Consider the following 12,979-nt stretch of genomic DNA (forward strand, 5'->3'; position numbering starts at 1 on the left):
CAACACCACAGTTCAAAAGCATCAATTCTTCAGCGCTCAGCTTTCTTCACAGTCCAACTCTCACATCCATACATGACCACAGGAAAAACCAGAGCCTTGACTAGACAGACCTTTGTTGGCAAAGCAATGTCTCTGCTTTTGAATATACTATCTAGGTTGGTCATAACTTTTCTTCCAAGGAATAAGCATCTTTTAATTTCATGGCTGCAATCACCATTTGCAGTGATTTTGGAGCCCCCCAAAATAAAGTCTGACAGTTTCCACTGTTTCCCCATCTATTTCCCATGAAGTGATGGGACTGGATGCCATGATCTTCGTTTTCTGGATGTTGAGCTTTAAGCCAACTTTTTTACTCTCCTCTTTCACTTTCATCAAGAGGCTTTTTAGTTCCTCTTCACTTTCTGCCATAAGGGTGGTATCATCTGCATAACTGAGGTTATTGATATTTCTCCTGGCAATCTTGATTCCAGCTTGTGCTTCTTCCAGCCCAGCGTTTCTAATGATGTACTCTGCATATAAGTTAAATAAGCAGGGTGGCAATATACAGCCTTGACGTACTCCTTTTCCTATTTGGAAAAGTTCCATGTCCATTTCAAACTGTTGCTAGTGGAGGTGATAGAATTCCAGTTGAGCTATTTCAAATCCTGAAAGATGATGCTGTGAAAGTGCTGCACTCAATATGCCAGCAAATTTGGAAAACTCAGCAGTGGCCACAGGACTGGAAAAGGTCAGTTTTCATTCCAATTCCAAAGAAAGGAGATACAAAAGAATGCTCAAACTACCGCACAATTGCCCTCATCTCACACGCTAGTAAAGTAATGCTCAAAATTCTCCAAGCCAGGCTTCAGCAATACGTGAACCGTGAACTCCCTGATGTTCAAGCTGGTTTTAGAAAAGGCAGAGGAACCAGAGATCAAATTGCCAACATCTGCTGGATCATGGAAAAAGCAAGAGAGTTCCAGAAAAACATCTATTTCTGCTTTATTGACTATGCCAAAGCCTTTGACTGTGTGGATCACAAGAAACTGTGGAAAATTCTGAAAGAGATGGGAATACCAGACCACCTCACCTGCCTCTTGAGAAATCTGTATGCAGGTCAGGATGCAACAGTTAGATCTGGACATGGAACAACAGACTGGTTCCAAATAGGAAAAGGAGTACGTCAAGGCTGTATATTGTTACCCTGCTTATTTAACTTATATGCAGAGTACATCATTAGAAACGCTGGGCTGGAAGAAGCACAAGCTGGAATCAAGATTGCCAGGAGAAATATCAATAATCTCAGATATGCAGATGACACCATCCTTATGGCAGAAAGTGATGAGGAGCTAAAAAGCCTCTTGATAAAAGTGAAAGAGGAGAGTGAAAAAGTTGGCTTTAAAGCTCAACATCCAAAAAACAAAGATCATGGCATCCAGTCCCATCACTTCATGGGAAATAGATGGGGAAACAGTGGAAACAGTGTCAGACTTTATTTTGGGGGGCTCCAAAATCACTGCAGATGGTGACTGCAGCCATGAAATTAAAAGATGCTTACTCCTTGGAAGAAAAGTTATGACCAACCTAGACAGTATATTCAAAAGCAGAGACATTACTTTGCCGACTAAGGTCCGGCTAGTCAAGGCTCTGGTTATTCCTGTGGTCATGTATGGATGTGAGAGTTGGACTGTGAAGAAGGCTGAGCGCCGAAGAATTGAAGCTTTTGAACTGTGGTGTTAGAGAAGACTCTTGAGAGTCTCTTGGACTGCAAGGAGTTCCAACCAGTCCATTCTGAAGGAGATCAACCCTGGGATTTCTTTGGAAGGAATGATGCTAAAGCTGAAATTCCAGTACTTTGGCCACCTCATGAGAACTGTTGTCTCATTGGAAAAGACTCTGATGCTGGGAGGGATTGGGGGCAGGAGGAGAAGGGGATGACCGAGGATGAGATGGCTGGATGCCATCACGGACTCGATGGACGTGAGTCTGAGTGAACTCCGGGAGATGGTGATGAACAGGGAGGCCTGGCGTGCTGTGATTCATGGGGTCGCAAAGAGACGGACACAACTGAGCGACTGAACTGAATTGAATGGACTCTCAACTGTCTTTAGCCCAAAAATAATCCATATGCTGAAGAAGCATATTTTAGGGTGGCACATTATGGTATCCTTCAATAACACTGTAATAGAAGATCAATAAATTTGCAGAAAAATAATGAGACAAAGGAAAAGGGTTTTATGTTCTTAGGGGCAGTCAACTGTGGGAAGGTAAATATAGGGGAAAACTAATGGGAGATAGGGCTTCCCAGGTGGTGCGGTGGTAGAGAATCCACACCCGAGTGTAGGAGACACCAGAGATGGGGGTTCAACCCCTAGACTGGGAAGAAGCCCTGAAGTAGAAAACCGCAACCTGCTCTAGTATTCTCACCTGCGAAATCCCACGGACAAAGAAGCCTGGCGCGCCTCAGTCTGTAGGGTCACCAAGAGTCGGCCACAAATGGACGGCTGAGCACACACGCAGTGGGAGAAGGTAAGAGTTACCTTAGCAGGGTTTGTCTGCATAGACTCTCTGAGTGCCATCTAATCTCTGGTAATAAGGTTGCCACCTTCTTCTTGGTACAGGAAATAGGCAGGCAAAGAGCTTTTCTTGTGTCTGCTGCTTCTTAGCTGATTTCAGCTCCATATAATCTTTATGCTTGAATGACATATTCTGGGGTAGGATACTCTGACCCTCTTTAACAACAAAAGGATACAAAGCAAAATCAGCAAGAGAAAGGCATGTGAAGAAAACCAAGTACGATTTTCCCTGAATCTTGTCCCAGTGGAGTCACACAAGATGTGCTTAATTCCTGCCGCATCAAATTATGACCACACATGTCAAGTTCTTGTCTACTAGAAAAGCTCACTAAAGACCTAGCACCCAAGGCTTCTCAAGGAGGTTGGCCACACAGGCACCATCTATCCAGTATGTACCCAAATTCCAGGCTCTCAGGAGGACAGCACGAAGTTGCCATAAACCATAGTGTGTGTACAGGTTCGGCACAGTGAAGCTGTTTGTATCAGAAAATAGCGTTGCCAGAAACCAGCTATCAAGTAGCCTTTTCTAAAAACAGTCTCAAGCCTGTTAACTCTTTTCTGCACAGACGTGTATCTCCAAGGAGATAATTGAGTTGAAGTACTTAGATCTTAATTTCAAATTCCCCGGGGAAGGGGCAGCCAGGTGATCAAGACCTACTCAGAGCTTCTTAGAAATCTACATGAATGTGGAGTAGTTGGACAGACAGCAACTAAGATGCCATCACAAACATGAGCCTAGTTCCCAGCTCAAGCCCCAGCATGAACAAGTCTCTCTCCTTTTCATCACATACATTAGGAATTGGGCCCCAGAGCAGAAGGTGAGCAGCTCACCATCACTTGCATTACCGCCTGAACCATCCTGCCCCCTCCATCCCATGGAAAACTTTTCTTCCACTGGTCTCTGCTGCCAAAAGATTGAGGGCCACTGACATGCATTATAAATTTTGTGACAGAATGGTATTTGGGGATCTGGGAAATTTTTCTGTAATCATTCTCCAAAAGTCAAGGTATTCAGTAACTACAGACTATATACACACTGTTTAAATGCAGAAAAAACATATATGATTAAAAATGAAAATATTAATTGATCTGATAAAAATGGCATTTTTTGTTCAAAGCATAGAATGGGTGCTTTAAGTTTTTGATGAGAAATGGAGTATTTCCTGTCATATCAGTAAACAAGTATGTCACAGTCATTAGTGATACCTGCCCTCAAAATGTAAATTTCTGAGCCCTCGGCACAATCCACAATCGGGAAGGAGAACAATACCTGCCCAATACGGCAGCCAGCAGGCTGCAGCCACTCCCTATGGTGAGCACTGAGGAACTCAAGCTGTGAAAAAAAAACACACAGGAAACTGGCCCCAGATAGCTGAGATGCGTATGAAAGGAGTCATTTCAGTGAGCCCAGACTCCTGCATCTTCCCATACATAGAAAAGCACTAAATTCCTTAACCTGAGCTATCTGAAAGTGAGAGTGTTAGTCCCTCAGTTGTGTATTACTCTTTGTGACCCCATGGACTGCAACCCACCAGGCTCCTCTGACCATGGAATTCTCCAGGCAAAAATACTGGAGTGGGTTGCCATTTCCTCCAGGGGATCTTCCCCATCCAGGGATTAAACCTGCACACTGCAGGGAGACCCTTTACCAACTGAATCACCAGGGAGCCTGATCTATCTGGTTTTCCTTAATTAACAATAATCTTTTGATGTTCAGACTACTTGCCCCTTTGTTGCAAACTTCTATATAACCTGACTCCCCACCCCCGCCTCCTTGGAGCAGTTCTCTCAGGGCTACTTGAGATGCTGTCTCCCAGTCTTGACGTCCTAAAAATTCCTACCGAGTAAAACATAACTCTCAGCTTTTAGGTTGTGATTATCTTTTAAGTTGACGCTGAAGACAAAGACAAAGAGTTTAGAATCATATGTGTGATCTTTAATAAAAGAAGAGGCTCATGAGTCTGGCAGGAACTCTTGTATGTTATCCAACAGGTTAAGGGGCTGAGGCTTAGCCAGTTTTCTCAAGCAGAGATGAGGATCAGTGGGCCATTAGGCAACTGAAACTCTTCTGATGAACGAGGAAATTTTAGCTCTTCTTGAGTAAGAAACACTAGGAAATAAGAAAAAGGCACATGAAGGCAGCTTCATATTTGTAGAACACAGACACTGCTGTATGCACCGTCTCTGCTGTGCTTTAGGAAGAGGACAGAGGTACTGTCCATTCTCTTGATGGGGGCAAAAAGGTCAAAGAAAATGAAGTTTCCAAAGCAAGGCCTTTCAGCGTCAGGGCTACAAATACAGTTCCAGGTTATATTGTCAGGAATTGTAAGCTCTAAAGGATCATGAAATCTCCCCCAATAACCTCTTTTGTTACAGTGATAAGAAACTGAGGCCCAGAGGATGAGAGCAAGTGGGTCACTACATAGCCTACTTGCACAGGCCACCTAGCTCTAGGTCCAGTCCTCACTCCACAGTGCTGCATGTTCTAATCTCCAGTACTGTTCCAGTAGGCCACTTTGACCCCACAGGGAGGTAGCATGAAAGAGCTGCAACTCACAGCTTCCCTCTCAGAGAGTTTAAAGTTTCTGTTTCATTTCCTTCAAATCGGCATCTCCCTGCCACATTTGTTTCCTTTTTTGGTTACAATATTCCTGTAGTTGTTATAGGTCTTTTCCCCCATCAGACCAATCAAATCTGACACTAACTCTACATCTCTCAGATTCTCTGAATACCAACTGGTTGTCCAACAATTCTACTCTGTTCTAATGCTAACTACCTGGAGTTAGCATCAGTCCCCACAAGTCTAGGGTGCAATCCAATTAGATTGTCCTCTCTTTAGTCACCACTTACAAGTAGTCAGACCCCAAGTTATTTTTACTTCTGTCTGACTTAGCTACACATTCCCATAAACCCTTGCTCAGTTTTGATAATTCACTAGAACCACTCACAGAAGCCAGGAAAGTGTTCTACTTATTACTGCCAGTTTGTTATAAAGGATGCGGCTCCGGAAAAGCCAAATGGAAAAGAAGCACAGGTCAACGTGCGGGGGAGAGTGGCACGGAGATTGCACACTCTCTCCTGGTATACCCTTCTCCCCCACCCTTGGCAACCACAGAGCTGTTCTCCCTGTCTGTGTGCTCGTTTCTGTTTTGTCGATAGGTTCATCTGGATTTCAGATTCCACATGTAACTGGTACCATATGGTATCTGCATCTCTCTTTCTGACTTGCTTCACTTGGTATGATCGTCTCTAGTTGCACTCGTGTTGCTATAAGTGGCATTATTTCATCCTTTTTTATGACTGAGTAGTATTCCATTGTATATGCGTACCACATTCTTATCCATTCATCTTTTGATGGAAATTTAGGTTGCTTCCACGTTTTGGCTATTGTTTATACTGCGGCTATGGCCACAGGGGTGTAAGTATCTTTTTGGATTATAGTTTTCCAGCTGTATTCCCAGGAGGGGGATTGCTGGGCCATAGGGTGACTCTGTTTTTGAGTTTCCTAGGGCACCTCCATACCGTCCTCCACGGCGGCTGTGCCAGCTTGCATTCCCACTAACAGTGCAGGAGGGCTCCCTTTTCCTCACATTGTCTCCAGCATTCGTCCTTGCAGACGTTTTAATGACGGCCATTCCAAGTGGTGTGAGGTGGTAGCTCGCTGTAGTTTTGATTCGCACTTCTCTAATAATTAGTGATATTGTGCATCTTTCCTAAGAAGCACATTCTTAAAATGTCCTATTACAAGGCTTGCTTAGGAAGAGCAGCAGTGCTCTCAAAACAATGAATGGGAAAGCTGTCTTAATTCCAAAGGAGATAAAACTTGTGTAGCACTTTCTAATGCAGTGGCAATTTCCCAGGGGACACTTACAGACTGTTTACCAGAGAACACAGACCTGGGTCAGGAGGGGAAATAGGCATCGAACTAGTCTTAGATCCTTTCAGGCTATATTAATTAAATCCAAATGGTAAGAAGAAGCAGCTATTTTCAAAAGTGGTCATTTTTCTGTTATTGATTTAAAGTCTAGGGGTAATTTTTTCACTATGAAATTTGCTTTTCACTACATCAACTGTTCTCAACGTGTGGTCTCCTGATCAGGAGCATCAGCATCACCAAGGAACTTATTAAAAGCAGAGATTCTCAGGCCCTACCCTAGACCTACTGACTCAAACTCCAGAGTGGGGTCCATCAATCTGTGCTACAGGTCTTCCTGGTGATCACGAGAAGCCAGTCTACTAGATATTAGAAAATACGAAATCTTATTGGAGTTGTGATGCCTTTGATACGACTCTCTCTTTCTTGGTTTGGTTAGAACTGGGAAACTGCAGAAAATATCTTCTGCTCAGAAGTGTTCTTGTCTACTAGAGTCCTCCCATCTGACATGGCAGTCCATGGGAGAGGCAGGGCTTCCAGTAAAACAGCACCTGCATCAGGATTCCTCTTCTAGGGCACATCTCTACCTTGTCTCGAGAGGAGGCTGCAAGGAGGGTCTGCAGTGGAAGTCAGCACAGAAGTGTCCAGGTCCCTCTTTGTAATATAACAGATTGCTGGTCATGAAATGATATTAGTGATATCTGCATGGAGGGCTAACAGGAAGCAAGCCCTCCTGCTCCCCCAGGCCTTAACAAGGCCCCCAAGAGACTTTGCAGTGGGCCATAATTATGCTTGCAAACCTTCCTGATCTTAGGCAGACTGAACGGGCTCTGAACTATCCTGGAATGAATAAAACCCACGTGAAAACACACGTGATCCCAGTGGAACAGGGATGGAGAAGCAGACTGAGCTCCTCCTTCCACTCACAGTCATGGATCTAAACAGCTGAAGGGAAAAGGATCCAGGGTAATCCTTGACAACTATCAGTAACATATTTCTGTCATATACACAGGGTCGCCACACACATGTATGCACTTACAACTTCATAATAATACTTTCAGTTCAGTTCAGTCGCCCAGTTGTTTCCCACTCTTTGCGACCACATGAACCACAGCACGCCAGGCCTCCCTGTCCATCACCAACTCCCAGAGTTCATGCAAACTCATGTCCATTGAGTCAGTGATGCCATCCAACCATCTCATCCTCTGTTGTCCCCTTCTCCCCCTGCCTTCAATCTTTCACAGCTTCAGGATCTTTTCAAATGAGTCAGCTCTTCGTCTCAGGTGGCCAAAGTTTCGGAGTTTCAGCTTCAACATCAGTCCTTCCAATGAACACCCAGGACTGATCTCCTTTAGGAAGGACTGGTTGGATCTCCTTGCAGTCCAAGGGACTCTCAAGAGTCTTCTCCCATACCACAGTTCAAAAGCATCAATTCTTCAGCACTCAGCTTTCTTCATAGTCCAACTCTCATATCCAAACATGACTACTGGAAAACCATAGCCTTGACTACACAGACCTTTGTTGACAAAGTAATGTCTGCTTTTTAATATGCTGTCTAGGTTGGTCATAACTTTCCTTCCAAGGACTAAGCATCTTTTAATTTCATGGCTGCAGTCACCATCTGTAGTGATTTTGGAGCCCCCCAAAATAAAGTCTGACACTGTTTCCACTGTTTCCCCATTTGCCATGAAGTGATAGGACTGGATGCCATGATCTTAGTTTTCTGAATGTTGAGCTTTAAGCCAACTTTTTCACTCTCCTCTTTCACTTTCATCAAGAGGCTCTTTAGTTCCTCTTCACTTTCTGCCATAAGGGTGGTGTCATCTGCATATCTGAGGTTATTGCTATTTCTCCCAGCAATCTTGATTCTAGTTTGTGTTTCTTCCAGCCCGGCGTTTCTCATGATGTACTCTGAATGTAAGTTAAATAAGCAGGGTGGCAATATACAGCCTTGACATACTCCTTTTCCTATTTGGAACCAGTCTGTTGTTGTCCAGTTCTAACTGTTACTTCCTGACCTGCATATAGGTTTCTCAAGAGGCAGGTGAGGTGGTCTGGTATTCCCATCGCTTTCAGAATTTTCCAGTTTCTTGTGATCCACACAGTCAAAGGCTTTGGCATAGTCAATAAAGCAGAAATAGATGTTTTTCTGGAACTCTCTTGCTTTTTCCATGATCCAGCAGATGTTGGCTAGTTGATCTCTGGTTCCTCTGCCTTTTCTAAAACCATCTTGAACATCTGGAAGTTCACAGTTCATGTACTGTTGAAGTCTGTCTTGGAGAATTTTGAGCATTACTTTACTAGCGTGTGAAATGAGTGGAATTGTGCGGTAGTCTGAACATTCTTTGGCATTGCCTTTCTTTGAGATTGAAATGGAAACTGACCTTTTCCAGTCCTGTGGCCACTGCTGAGTTTTCCAAATTTGCTGGCATGTTGAGTGCAGCACTTTCATAGCATCATCTTTCAGGATTTGAAATAGCTCCACTGGAATTCCATCACCTCCACTAGCTTTGTTCATAGTGATGCTTTCTAAGGCCCATTTGACTTTAACAGGATGTCTAGGTGAGTGACCACACCATCATGATTATCTGGGTCTTGAAGATTTTTTCTGTACAGTTCTTCTGTGTATTCTTGCCACCTCTTCTGAATATCTTCTGCTTCTGTTAGGTCCATACCATTTCTGTCCTTTATTGAGCCCATCTTTGCATGAAATGTTCCCTTGGTAATCTCTAATTTTCTTGAAGAGATCTCTAGTCTTTCACATCCTATTGTTTTCCTCCATGTAATAATACTTACGTGACTATTAATAGTACAGTGTGCACTCACTAAGAACAGGAGGCCTTTAAATTCTCTGCATTCTTATCTCAGACAGTGAGGAGACCTCTGTGATGACATTCTACCATAGTTTTCCCCGAGCATAAGGCAAGAACAGGTGGAAGATGACACATGTTGACGAATCACTATGTATAAGAGCAAGAATTCTCTTCTGGCAGGTTGGCACGGCAGCCCTGTAAGGCAGATATGCATTTGAAGCTCTCTGTAGGGTCACTGAAGGCTGAAATTCAGATTCTATGTTTTTCGTATATTCTATGTTTTAATGCAGGTAAAAAAAAAAAAAAAACCCTCAGGCTTCCCTGGTGGCTCAGATGGTAAAGAATCAGACTGCAATACAGGAGACAAGGGCTCAATCCCTAGGTCAGGAGGATCCCCTGGAGAAGGGAATGGCTACCCACTCTAGTATTCTTGCCTGGAGAATCCCATGGGTAGAGAAGCCTGGCAGGCTACAGTCCATGGGGTCACAAAGAGTTGGACACAACAGGGCAACTAACACTTTTTTTTTCATTTCAGAAAAACACAGAGGTAACTTATACAGCAGTAGAAGGTGTGAGGCAAGGAAGCCAAGGGAATATAAACCCTACCAAGAATTTTTTTAAAATATTGTGGGACAGGGCGGGGTTTACTTCTATAGGCCCATGGAATTAAAAGGTTGTCATGCTATCTTGATTTCTGAGAGCTGGAATTGACCAGTGGGAGAGGGTTAAGGCATCTGGGTAGGTCATTCAGATGACACCTAGAGAATACATAAGTAATACCATTTCAACTTTGTGGATACCAAACAGGGCAGATTTATTAGATCTAGACAAAAGAAAACTACTGGAGCAGGATTACCATCTTTTCCTTGTAAACAAGGTCTGACTAAGTTAAAACAATACATATGCTGAAACGTTTTATCAATTAATCGTACTGATTATCTTCTTACACAACAACAACAACAAAGTAAGATAAACTGATGGGTAGATCCAGAAGCTGATAGCTGAATATGTGACAAAGCAAACACAGTAAAATGTTAACTGTAGAATCTAGGTGGTGAGTACATTAGCATTTGTTGGAAAATTCTCTGAACTCTGTGTTTAATGATGTTCATAATAAAATGTTAGGATAAAAAAGCAAAAAAAAAAAAAAGAAGTATTTAAAGTAAATCAAAACAAGGAAAATGAACATATATATATGTGTGTGTGTATATATATATACACACACACACACGGGATAAAGGCCAAAACCACATAGAGAAGTATTCCAAGTGATTTTTTTTTTAACACATTGTAATTCAACTTTTTGAAAGGATATATCTTGTGGACAAAAGAACGGCAAATAAGCAGTCATTCTGAATTGTTTTGTTATTCTGAGACTTCTTAGTGTATTGTGGAATAGAACATATGTACACTGGTATCACTTAGAAACGAGATAGTCAATTCAGGAGAAAAGAAACAGAGATGTAGGATCAATTAGGTTAAGTAAAATTTTGGTAAATTTGAATTTGTAAGATGAAATTACAATATATTTTATCTTTAAAATATATACGGGGCTTTCCGGGTAGTTCAGATGGTAAAGAATCTGTGGGAAACCTGGGTTTGATCCCTGGGTTGGGAAGATCACCCAGAGAAGGGAATGACAACCCACTCCAATATCTTGCCTGGAGAATTCCATGGACGGAGGAGCCTGGCGGGCTATAGTCCATGGGGTCACAAAGAGTTGGACATGACTGACTGACTAACTTTCAAATTCTTAACAAAGGATACTGAGCTAGGATTCTAACAGACCCCCGTGTAGTTTTCTGAGACTTCCCAAAGTAACTTTCAGGAGCATCACCCATGATTGTACCTCCCTCTTTAAAATATGCACACAGTACCAATATCATTTTCCTGGTTTTGATACTGTACTACAGTTACACAAGATGCTGCTATTGGTGGTGGTGGGAGGGGGGTGGTCAGGGGCTGGTGGCTCAAGATTCTTCCTACAACTCCCTGTGAGTCTATTTCAAGAGAAGCCTGAAATGTAAAGAAGGAAACGGTACAAGCTCAGTTTGTACTTGACTATGTTGCAACAAGCCAAACTGAGGGTCACGGTGGGCTGAATGGGCCCCTGAAAACCCATGAGAAGTATGTGAAAATCATCAGAACATTCACAACAAAAGACTTCTGATGTCTCTGAGTTCTTCACCATGGATGTGAGGGGAAGTATTCAGAAATAATCTCAAAAGCCAAGAACATACTCTTTTTGTTGGTTTATCACATTATATAAGTTTTATACGTACAACACTATATTTCAACTTCTGCACACACTACAGCACACTAACTACCAAATGTTTAGTTTCCACCTGTCGCCACAGAGTTGCCCCCCTTAACCAAGTTGCCCTCTCCCATCCGTTTCCCTCTAGTAGAGGTCAAAACATAGAGAATCCCATTCTTCTTCCACGCCATCCTGCGAATCAGGAGGAAACTGAGGACTTCGTTGCCCACTGTGCAGGTGCGGAAATCAGGCAGAGAGGCACGAAGGGGCTGAACCTGGGCCTCACAGAAGGGAAGGAGGCTCAGGGACTGAGGCCCACATCACTCCGTCGGAGAATTTCCATCATACAACAGAAAACAGGGCCTTGTTCTAGCCCAGGTGTACATCAAAATCACCTGGGCATTTCCTTTTAATTCTGAGATGGGGAGGGGGGCATTCCCAGGGATGTATTCAATTGGTCCCAGGTGGGGCCAAATTAGCATTATTCTGAACCCTCCCTAGATGATTCTGGTGTGCTATGATGATTGAAATTCAATAATCTATTCCCAATCACTTTTGCATAAGTTGAGGAAACTGAGGCTCATAGAGATGAAGTACTTTATCACAGCTGGCCAGTCACTCAAGGAGCCAGCTGATGCTATACTCCTCGAATGGACTTACAGCATTGTCCTGAAACTTCATTTCTGTGAGTCTCATTTTCTCCACTTCTTGTTTTCTGTTACTAGCTGTAAGTGCTCTCCTGGACACACACACACACAGACATTTTGGGGGCTGTTTTCTTCTCTACTGCTCTGTCTTGTGTTGCTCGAAGGTCTATTTATTCCACAGAGACACCGGGCAAGATTCCGAATAACTATTCAGTCCAAGCCACAGTCCCATAGACCCAGGACTGCTGCCAAATTCATGGCAACGGCGCGATAAATGTTTTGTGTGCTTCTCTGCATTCTATCTAGTGTATTGGAAACTTACAAACCCAGCTGTTTTTCTTCACAAGAATTCCAAAGACACCTCACGCCCCTGCAAAGAGAGGTTGGCTCTCTAATTAATTTATCTTAGCATCTGCTTATCACCTGAACATTTATTAGAATACAATTTATTCAGAAATGTTTATTTGTGTAGCACTTTCTAACTAGTTCAGGATGACATGGCAGATGAGCTGGGTAGGAGGGATTAAGCAGGAATGGTTTAGATTTGGCAGTGTGTCTAAGTGTTTCTAAGAGGAACACATTCTTAGAGCTCCTCCTTTTCTGATTCTTATTTAAAAGAAAGAATATAGGTGTGTTTTTTTTTAAGAAAGCACTATTTAAATTTGATGACAGAATTACTACTACTACTATTATTACCATCATCATCAATAGTCACCTTTTATTTGCAAGCTTTTATGCGCCAAGTAGTTGCTAAGTACTGGACTAACCAAAAATTCATTCGGGTTTTTCCATTATATCAGCACTTACTCTTCTGAACCTCTTACCACAAGCAC

The 12,979-nt window shown here is 42.8% G+C and overlaps 1 long non-coding RNA gene across 1 annotated transcript in view; it reads right to left on the bottom strand.

Annotated features, from left to right (window-relative positions):
* The window catches only part of LOC138427865 (uncharacterized), an 83,564-nt gene that overhangs the window by 53,930 nt on the left and 16,655 nt on the right, over positions 1 to 12,979 (bottom strand). The window lies entirely within an intron of this gene.

This window comes from Ovis canadensis, chromosome 22, assembly GCF_042477335.2.
Source record: "Ovis canadensis isolate MfBH-ARS-UI-01 breed Bighorn chromosome 22, ARS-UI_OviCan_v2, whole genome shotgun sequence".
Lineage (NCBI taxonomy): Eukaryota > Metazoa > Chordata > Mammalia > Artiodactyla > Bovidae > Ovis > Ovis canadensis.